The 7986-nt window shown below is 41.4% G+C and overlaps 1 pseudogene; it reads right to left on the bottom strand.

The window, feature by feature from the left end:
* Positions 1-1423, bottom strand: LOC138390381 (cytoplasmic 60S subunit biogenesis factor ZNF622 pseudogene; annotated as a pseudogene).
* Positions 1424-7986: the final 6563 nt, after the last annotated feature.

The raw sequence follows: 7986 nt of genomic DNA, 5'->3' as shown, positions 1-7986 counted from the left end.
TCACTCAATGCCACAGAATCTCACTTGGACCCTAAAGTGCATCTGCTTGATGGCATTATTCTTCATTCCTGTCTTCAGCATCTACTTTGATTTCATCCTTTAAACATATTGCATGTCTTGCTCCCATATAAGAGCCGCTCCTGTGCTGTCAGCCCATCCCAGGGCTCTGACCTGCTGAAGAACACAGCCACGGCCTTACAATTTTTAGCAACTGCCACAGCTCTTGACAAGCCGAATCGCTGTTTGTAGTACCTCATCAAGGAGGGATGACCCACTCTGGCACCAGAAGGCAGAATCAGCTCCATGGTTTCATCATCATATTCCAAGTTCTTTTCTGAGGGCAACTCCTCAGACTCATTGGCATACTCCCCTTCCTTGTGATCTGGGTAGCTACTCCTAAAATTTAGAAATCTGCAAATTCCAAAGTAGCATCATCATCTGTGAAGAGTTTACAGTGGCTTTTGTCATTCATATGTGCCTGCACAGCCTCTGTGGAGTAAAAGGATTTCCCTTTCTCATCGCACCACGAGCCAATCTTCCCAACACCAAGTAAGTATTAATATTTAACCAGTCCCTTAAGATCTGAAAGATATTCTATATCAGGAATAAAGAAGCTGTGGACGTTTGTCAAATGAGCCACATTCTTCATGAATGAGCTTGAATGATGGAGACAAAATAAGCAGTCTATTATAGGGATGGCATCAAGGGTTGGACTTTCTCCAGCCTCTTCCTCCTCTGCCTCCTGCTCCTCCAGCCCGTCCAATTGCTTCGGTATCCTCACATTCCAATTCTTCATCAGAATCACTATCTTCCCAATAGTCTCTGTCCAAGTCCTCCTTGTCCTCACTGCCCTCCTCCTGCTGCTTTGCCAACGTTTTCTCCTGCTGTTCAAACCGCTGTAGTTGGGGCAGTTTCCCAGTCGGGTCTCGGTAGTGAGTCCACACAGCCATCAGCAGCCATGGCCACGGAACTCCTGGACTTCTCTGCAGGCGCCGAAGACATAGACAGCTGAGCCTGGATGGCCTGCTGGATGGCCGCGTTCTTGGCATCCTTGTCCACACTGTCCACGCCCAGTCCTTCTCCAAGTTCTTTTTATTCATCATCTCCACTTTCTGATTCACGGCCTACACGGCCTTCTTTTCCAGATCAATGTGCCGCCCAGACTTCAAGTGGTTTTCATAGGCGTTGAAAGAGGCAAACTTCTTACTGCAAACGGTGCAATGAGTGGCTGAGCCCTTGGTCTTCTGCTCCGCCTTGGCCCGCTGCCCCTGCTCTCGCTCCTGAAAGCCTCCGGCGGTGACCCGGGCCATGCTGGCCACTTTTCGCCACAGGTTGTAGCAATGCCAGTCTTGCAGTGGGCCCGCTGCATCTCCGCGACACAGAATGCCACCGGCAAGTTTTGCAAGTAAGTGTATGTCGCCATCGCCAGGCGAGAAATAAGAGGCGACCAAGCCAAGAACCTTAATGGTCAGTGCCTTGTCCACATAAGACCTTCAGACCTTAACTCACCTCAGCTGCCACTAGGAGCCACATTGCGCGCAGACTTCCCGATTCTCACTCTATAGTTCTTCTCATTTGTTGCCACATAAAGTTTGCTACTATTTTGTTGAGGATTTTTGTACCTATAAGTATATTGACCTGTTGGTCATTTTCATTTCTTGAAGTCTTTGTCAGGTTTTGGTATCAGAGTACCAATACTGGCCTCATAGAATGCATTGGTAGGTGTTCTCTCCTATTTTTTTAAATAAGAGTTTGTGAAGGATTGGTGTTCTATAAACATTTGGCAGAATTCACAATTTAAGCTTTCTGGACCTGGGCTCTTCTATGCAGAAAGGTTTTTTTTTTTAAATTATTATTACTAATTCAATAGCTTTACTTATTATAGGTCTATTCAGATTTTCTATTTCTTCTTGAATCAGTTTAGATAGCTTGTGTCTTTCTTGGAATTTCATCTAGTTTTTGTTGGCAAACAATCGTCCATTTCATCTAATTTTTGTTGGCATACAATGGTTCATAGTATTCCTCTATAATACTTTGCATTCCTGTAGGTTGGTAATCATATCCGTCCTTTCATTTGTGATTTGACCCATGTATTTTATAAGGAAAGTCTGTGTGCCCCTAAGAATCCCCCATAAAAACCGAAACCTCCAGAAAATTCCATTTGAGATAAATTTCAACAGTTGCAAAGTTACAATAGTTACAAAAAAACTTAAAAACAAAAACAAGAAAACCCAAAATGTCTCTGCTGTAATTTTTCGTAAATGGTAGTTTGTATCCAGACTAAACTTGACCTTTTCCCCTCACTCTTCAAAAAAAAAAAGTGGCTTAAAAATTAAATGAATTTTATAAGAGCTTTTGATAGCTCTCAAGCATCATCTACACATCCAGAGTCTTGAAGCACTTTACAAGTTTAGTTAGGGCTTCTGTCCTATCAGCATTTTTAGGTTTTCTCAGCAGCAATTCATAGAGCACATTGAACAGTATTAAGCAGCCACACAAACCTTGTCAAAAACCCAAACACAATTGGAGTAATTTTAGACAAAGTCTTGCTGTTTGTGGCAACACAAATGATGAATACCAACAAAAATGTACATCCTATCCCACAAGGGACATAAAAATTTAATAATTTTTCTTTTGAGGAGGGAATTTCGTCATAAACTGGGGTGTAATACACAGTCAGAATGAGGAGACTCATAAGAAAGGCATTGCATCACACAAGTGAAGTCCTCCACAAAAAGCATATTGTGATAAAACCTCTTCCCAGCTAAAGGCTGGCAGAGAGAGAACAGCTGGAAGTCTTTGAGATCACCACAGCCACTGGAGCTGGCCAAAGGGGACAAAGGCACTAAGATCATTTCTGTCTCCCGGTAGGGCGTGGGTCCTCCTCTGTGTTGGGCTGTACCCTGTTCCCTTCTTCACTGAGAATGTGAAAAGTCTGCTGGTGATGACTGAGTATTTTTGAGAAGGTGATGGCCTCCAAGTAAGTACATTCTGGTTTGCTCTGTGCCATGTGGCAAGGAGCCTACCTGCCCATTTGAGAAAGGACTGCTGTTTTCCAGAGAGATGGGTAAGTCTGCCTAATATTGGGGTGAAATATTAGCAGGACCTTTGCATCACCATAGATCTAAATCCATGTTCTCCTCTTAGTTTGATCAGTAATAAAAGTACAGTTTGACTTAAATTAATTCTTTAAGTCAAACTGGGAATTTGACTTAGGAGAATATTAATTCTCTGTTTGACTCCTATGTCTATTTCCCAGTTTGACTCTCGAATCTAAAAGAGGAAGAAAGGATCATATCTTGATCCCCTAAAACTCCAACTCAAAGCTGTCATTTTAATATTCTCAAGAAGCAACAGGCTGCATGAATAGCAGATTTTAAAAAGGGAGTTCCTTCTAGAACCTTGGAGTTTTGGTTATCATTTGCTTAAGAGCTCTGAGGTAGGCCTGCTTAGGGAAACGAAACATAGAACTTTGGGCCTGACTGTCCGATTTCCAGAACCAGAGGAACTTTCTCTTTAACAAAGAAGAGAGAAAAAGTTCCCATATCAGGTAGTGATGGAGTGAGAGGATGGGCTGGGGAGGAGGGGAAGAATCACAGGTGACTGATTAGCAAAAATTATATCTTTGGAAGCTATAAAATTCACCACAAGCAAGCACTAGCAGCAAGTTAAGTTGTGCTCCACTTGTCACATTCGATTTCTTATTAGATTCAGTTCTCCAGCAGATAGAGCCAAATGAGTTTGGCTAATAATTTTTTTTTACGTGGAAGGATAGCAAAGACTAGTAATAACCAAGAGAGCCAACCCTTAAGATTATAAAGAAAAAAACGCTTAGAAAATTTTTCACTGATTTCTGAAACACTGAATCACAAGTATGAATAGAAGAGAGATGGTGCAATAAAAGAAGAAAGAGCTGGAGGCTTTGAGAAGAGAAAGCCAAGCAATAGTGAAAGATGTTGAGACAACAGCAGTTGAGATGAGGAAATGGCTGCTGGGAACAGCTAATCCACCTACACTCCACAGAAGAGGAACAAAGCTGCAGGTCTGAAGGACAATCTGAGTGTACACTCAGGGAAAAAAAAAAAATCGCCACCTAAGGCTTTTAATATTCCAGACTGAGAGGTAGAAAAAGCAATGGGGGTGGAGGTAGGCTGGGGATAATGGGAGAGAGACTGAGTCAAGTCGAATGTAACTTCTACCGGCATACATCATGTTTCTTTTGTTCACTTTTGGACAATCCAGTGCCTGGCATTCCTAGCTCATAGTAGTTGAATAACTAAATGGAAGAATAAAAGAAATGGCAGATATGTCTTCACTTAGTACAGTACCAGCTGTGAATTGTGCTGTATACAACGAGTGAGTATCGTCTCTATCCATGAGACGTATCATTTATTCACTCAGTCATCTCTTTTGTAAATATTAATTGAGCATTTATTAGGTTCCAGGTACAGGATACTAGACCCCGGTGTTCTAAAGCATTTATTGACTAGCAGTAGAAGAAATCTGTTTAAAAAAAAATTTAAGTCCAATACAGTATTTTAGGTGCTATCAAAACTACCCCAATTATCCTTCCACACTATCTCAAGTTCCAGGGGATGAACCAGCTAGGCTTGCTCTCTGTCCGGCTTTCCTGACAAAGTAGGGAAATCAGACAGACACAATGAAAATAGTGGTTGGTTTCATGAGGTAACTGCTTCTAGAAGGCAAGGGATAGCTTTGCTATGGCTCAATATTTGAAGTAGGCTATATGAAGTAGTAATTATTTTAAATAGAGGCTTTCACAAGACTTATTATGCGCACCTTGTTCTTTTCTCCTCTTTCCTCCTCCCCCAACCCTTTACTTTCACTTGGCTGACTGAACCGATTGTGTGAATGACACACCTAACAGCTGTGAACGAATTCACGAAAACTCAAGACAAAGTCCTGACTTCACGCAACTCACACTGTAAGGTTTAGTCAGGGCTGATATTAATAATTCGAAACAACCTGTGTTTAACCACCAGTACAGACGGGGCCGTACGCCCACCACCGGCGTTACTTCCCCACCGGGGTGTGAACCTGCGTGGACGGGAAGCGTGGCCACGAGGCGCTGCCAGGGGGCGGTGCCAGATGGAGGCGTGGCCACGGGGTGGTGCCGGGGCGGGGCAATGCCAGGGGGCGGTGCCAGAGCGGAGGGCAGGCCGTGATTGAGTTCCAGGAGGTAGCCAATGGCCAAGCCGGGAGACCGAGCTTTCGAAAATGACTAGTGTGGAAAACCACCAATCAGAACCGAATCTGGCTGAACTGTGCGGACAGAATATTAAGCGTTCTCATGCTGTTGAGTAGGAGGTGGGGACTCCAGAAGGGACGCTCAAGGCAGCGGCTATTTACTAATCTGTAAGAAAATATTCCATTTTTAAAAAGTAACTGGTATTTTAATAACCATACTAGTGCATACAGTTGGATGTCTGTCCAGGTACAGTAACCGTCTATTCTTTTGTCAGCCAAGAGCACTACCTCCTTCTGAGAAATCCCTTTTCCATTTATATAATCGTGTAATTCAAACAGGAGCTGCCATTTATTTGCAGACCTCTTCTCCTGAGCGACAGTGTTTGGTCTGGGGTAGATATGGGCCACAGGTTGCTAGGATTGTTATTTATTCATCTTTATCACCTAGCTCAGTGTCTGGAATATAATTAGGCACTCCAGAGAATTGGTTATGAATGGACACAAGCCTCTAACTATTGCTTCCTTTGATCATACTTGTAAAATTTTTAAGACAGGCGCAAGCGGCCAGTAGTCCCAACTACTTGGAAGGCTGAGGCAGAAGCATTGCTTGAGCCCAGGAGTTCAGGCTGCAGTGAGTTATGAACTGCCACTACACTCAAGCCTGGGCAACAGAGGGAGACCACATCTCTAAAAGAACAAACAAAAACCAAATAAAAACCTCTGCTGTAATGGAAAGTCTGGTCCCGTTTTGCCAGTTTAATATAAATTGATTTAGATAGGTGCATAACTCGATTCCAAGAATTTGCTGGCAGCTGTAGCTATTACAGGCTTGTGTTTACTTTTTTCCCCCCTAGTGCAACATTTACAAACTCCAGGGTTCTTGGATTTTACCCATTTCACAGGGCTATTGTCAGGTTTTAGGCAAAGGATATACATGAGATTTATAAATTCTAAAGTTCTGAACAAATGTTTGTTGATATTCTTTTTTTATTCAATGTAAAATAGTTGAAGGCCTTCCACTTACTGATCACAATGTTAGCCATTTTTCACAGTCCTGTATTGCTCAAAAGATGAAAGGGCAGGAACTCAAAGGTAACACCTGAATGTGAATAAGATGATTCTGATCAAGTCAGAAGCAGAAGGGACTCAGATTCCAGAGCTCCTAAAGTCTGAATATTGGGCACTTTCAGACAAAGATAACCCCAGCTTTCTCTTAATGACTTCTCAGCAACCTAAGAAGACTACTGTACTCTTCCTGGAATAATAATTTCAGTGTGTCTGGAGGGTACCAGATTCATCTAGTGACTTAAAGAGGAAAAAAGTAAGAGGTATAAGTATGAATGTTGTTGTTCCAAGAAATGGTTGGTATGGGGTGACTCTGCATTCCTATATTAGCTAAATTTTGTGGTGGTTGTTGTTGTAAGTAACAGAAACTAACTCAAAGTAGCCTAAGCAAAAAAAGGGGAGTTATAAAGAAACAATGGTGTCTGGTAGAACCCAAGGGAAAGAATGTGTATGGGCCTTGGAAAGAGCCTAGAGCCAGGAACTGAAAAGAATCTGGAACTCTTGCTCCAAATCTGCTTCTCTGTACATGCCTACTACATTCTTCTCTCTCTCTCCTTCTTTGACCCAAATGGCAGTTCCTTAGTGAAAATATTTATATCGTTAATTCCCCATTACTGGAATTGTTCCAGCAGAGGCTGGATGACCATCATTTGAGACTGTGGTAGAAGGCATGTGCCTATTGAGTGGGAGGAAGGGAAGTTAGAACAAATTACGTCTATGGGCTTTCTTAAATGTAATATATTATGCTTCTACCAACTTAGGTTCCTACATACACTAGGATTACCTTCTGTTGCACTTTCTGTCTCTGTTAATAACACCACTGGTTTTTTGTCTTACCTATTCTAATCCTACATCTTTCATGTGGAGTCAATCACTAGGTCTTATTTTATTTTCTTCCCAAAAGCCTCTGATGAAATAATGCTAGTTTTCTCCTAATAGCTGAAGGACAATAGAAAAAATTAAAGCATGAGCTCTTGAACTTATGTCTAAAAGTTAAGACGGAATCACATTAGGATTTGGAGTTGAATCTGAGCTCGTATCTTGTTTCCATCACTGCTACCTGTGTGATCTTGGAAAAATTACTCTCTGAGTCTTTTCCCCCAAATTCAGAGTTGGGTTCTAGTAATAAACAACCATACAGGGTTGTTTGGTTAAATTAACTAATATCTATAAAGCACTTAGCAGTGTTTCTATTAACACAGGCATTAACTTGTAGGCACTTAGTAAAGAGTAGGTGTTATTAATTTAAATTATAATAAATAAATGAATAAAAACATTTGTATAACTTTTTTTTTAATTTACAAAACCCTAATACTCATTAAAAAACCCCTAAGAGGCTGGTGTCCCCATCTTGGAAACACCAGAAAACAGAGCTGGGAACACTTCTTTAGGTACAATTGTCTAGAAGTTGCTCCAATAGGGAATGATTGCCCAACCACTGCCTATCATAGCTGTAGCAGAGATCCTAGCTATTGATAGGCCGACTGACGTAGGTGATATCTAAGTTCCAGTACTTGTTCATTTATACACACATACAACAAATATTTATTGACCTCTTAGCAGAAACTGTTCAAGGGTCTGGGGATACAGCATAAACAAGCAAGCAAAAAGAATAGACAAAAATGTCTGCCGAAAAATATACAAATATAAAAAATGTTATGTATATAATGTACAGAAAATTTTAAAAAATATGAAATTTTCAGTTTTTTCACA

Source organism: Eulemur rufifrons, chromosome 8 (assembly GCF_041146395.1).
Source record: "Eulemur rufifrons isolate Redbay chromosome 8, OSU_ERuf_1, whole genome shotgun sequence".
NCBI lineage: Eukaryota > Metazoa > Chordata > Mammalia > Primates > Lemuridae > Eulemur > Eulemur rufifrons.
Note: the sequence above shows the minus strand (reverse complement) of the source record. Positions and strands in the feature narration are given on the sequence as shown.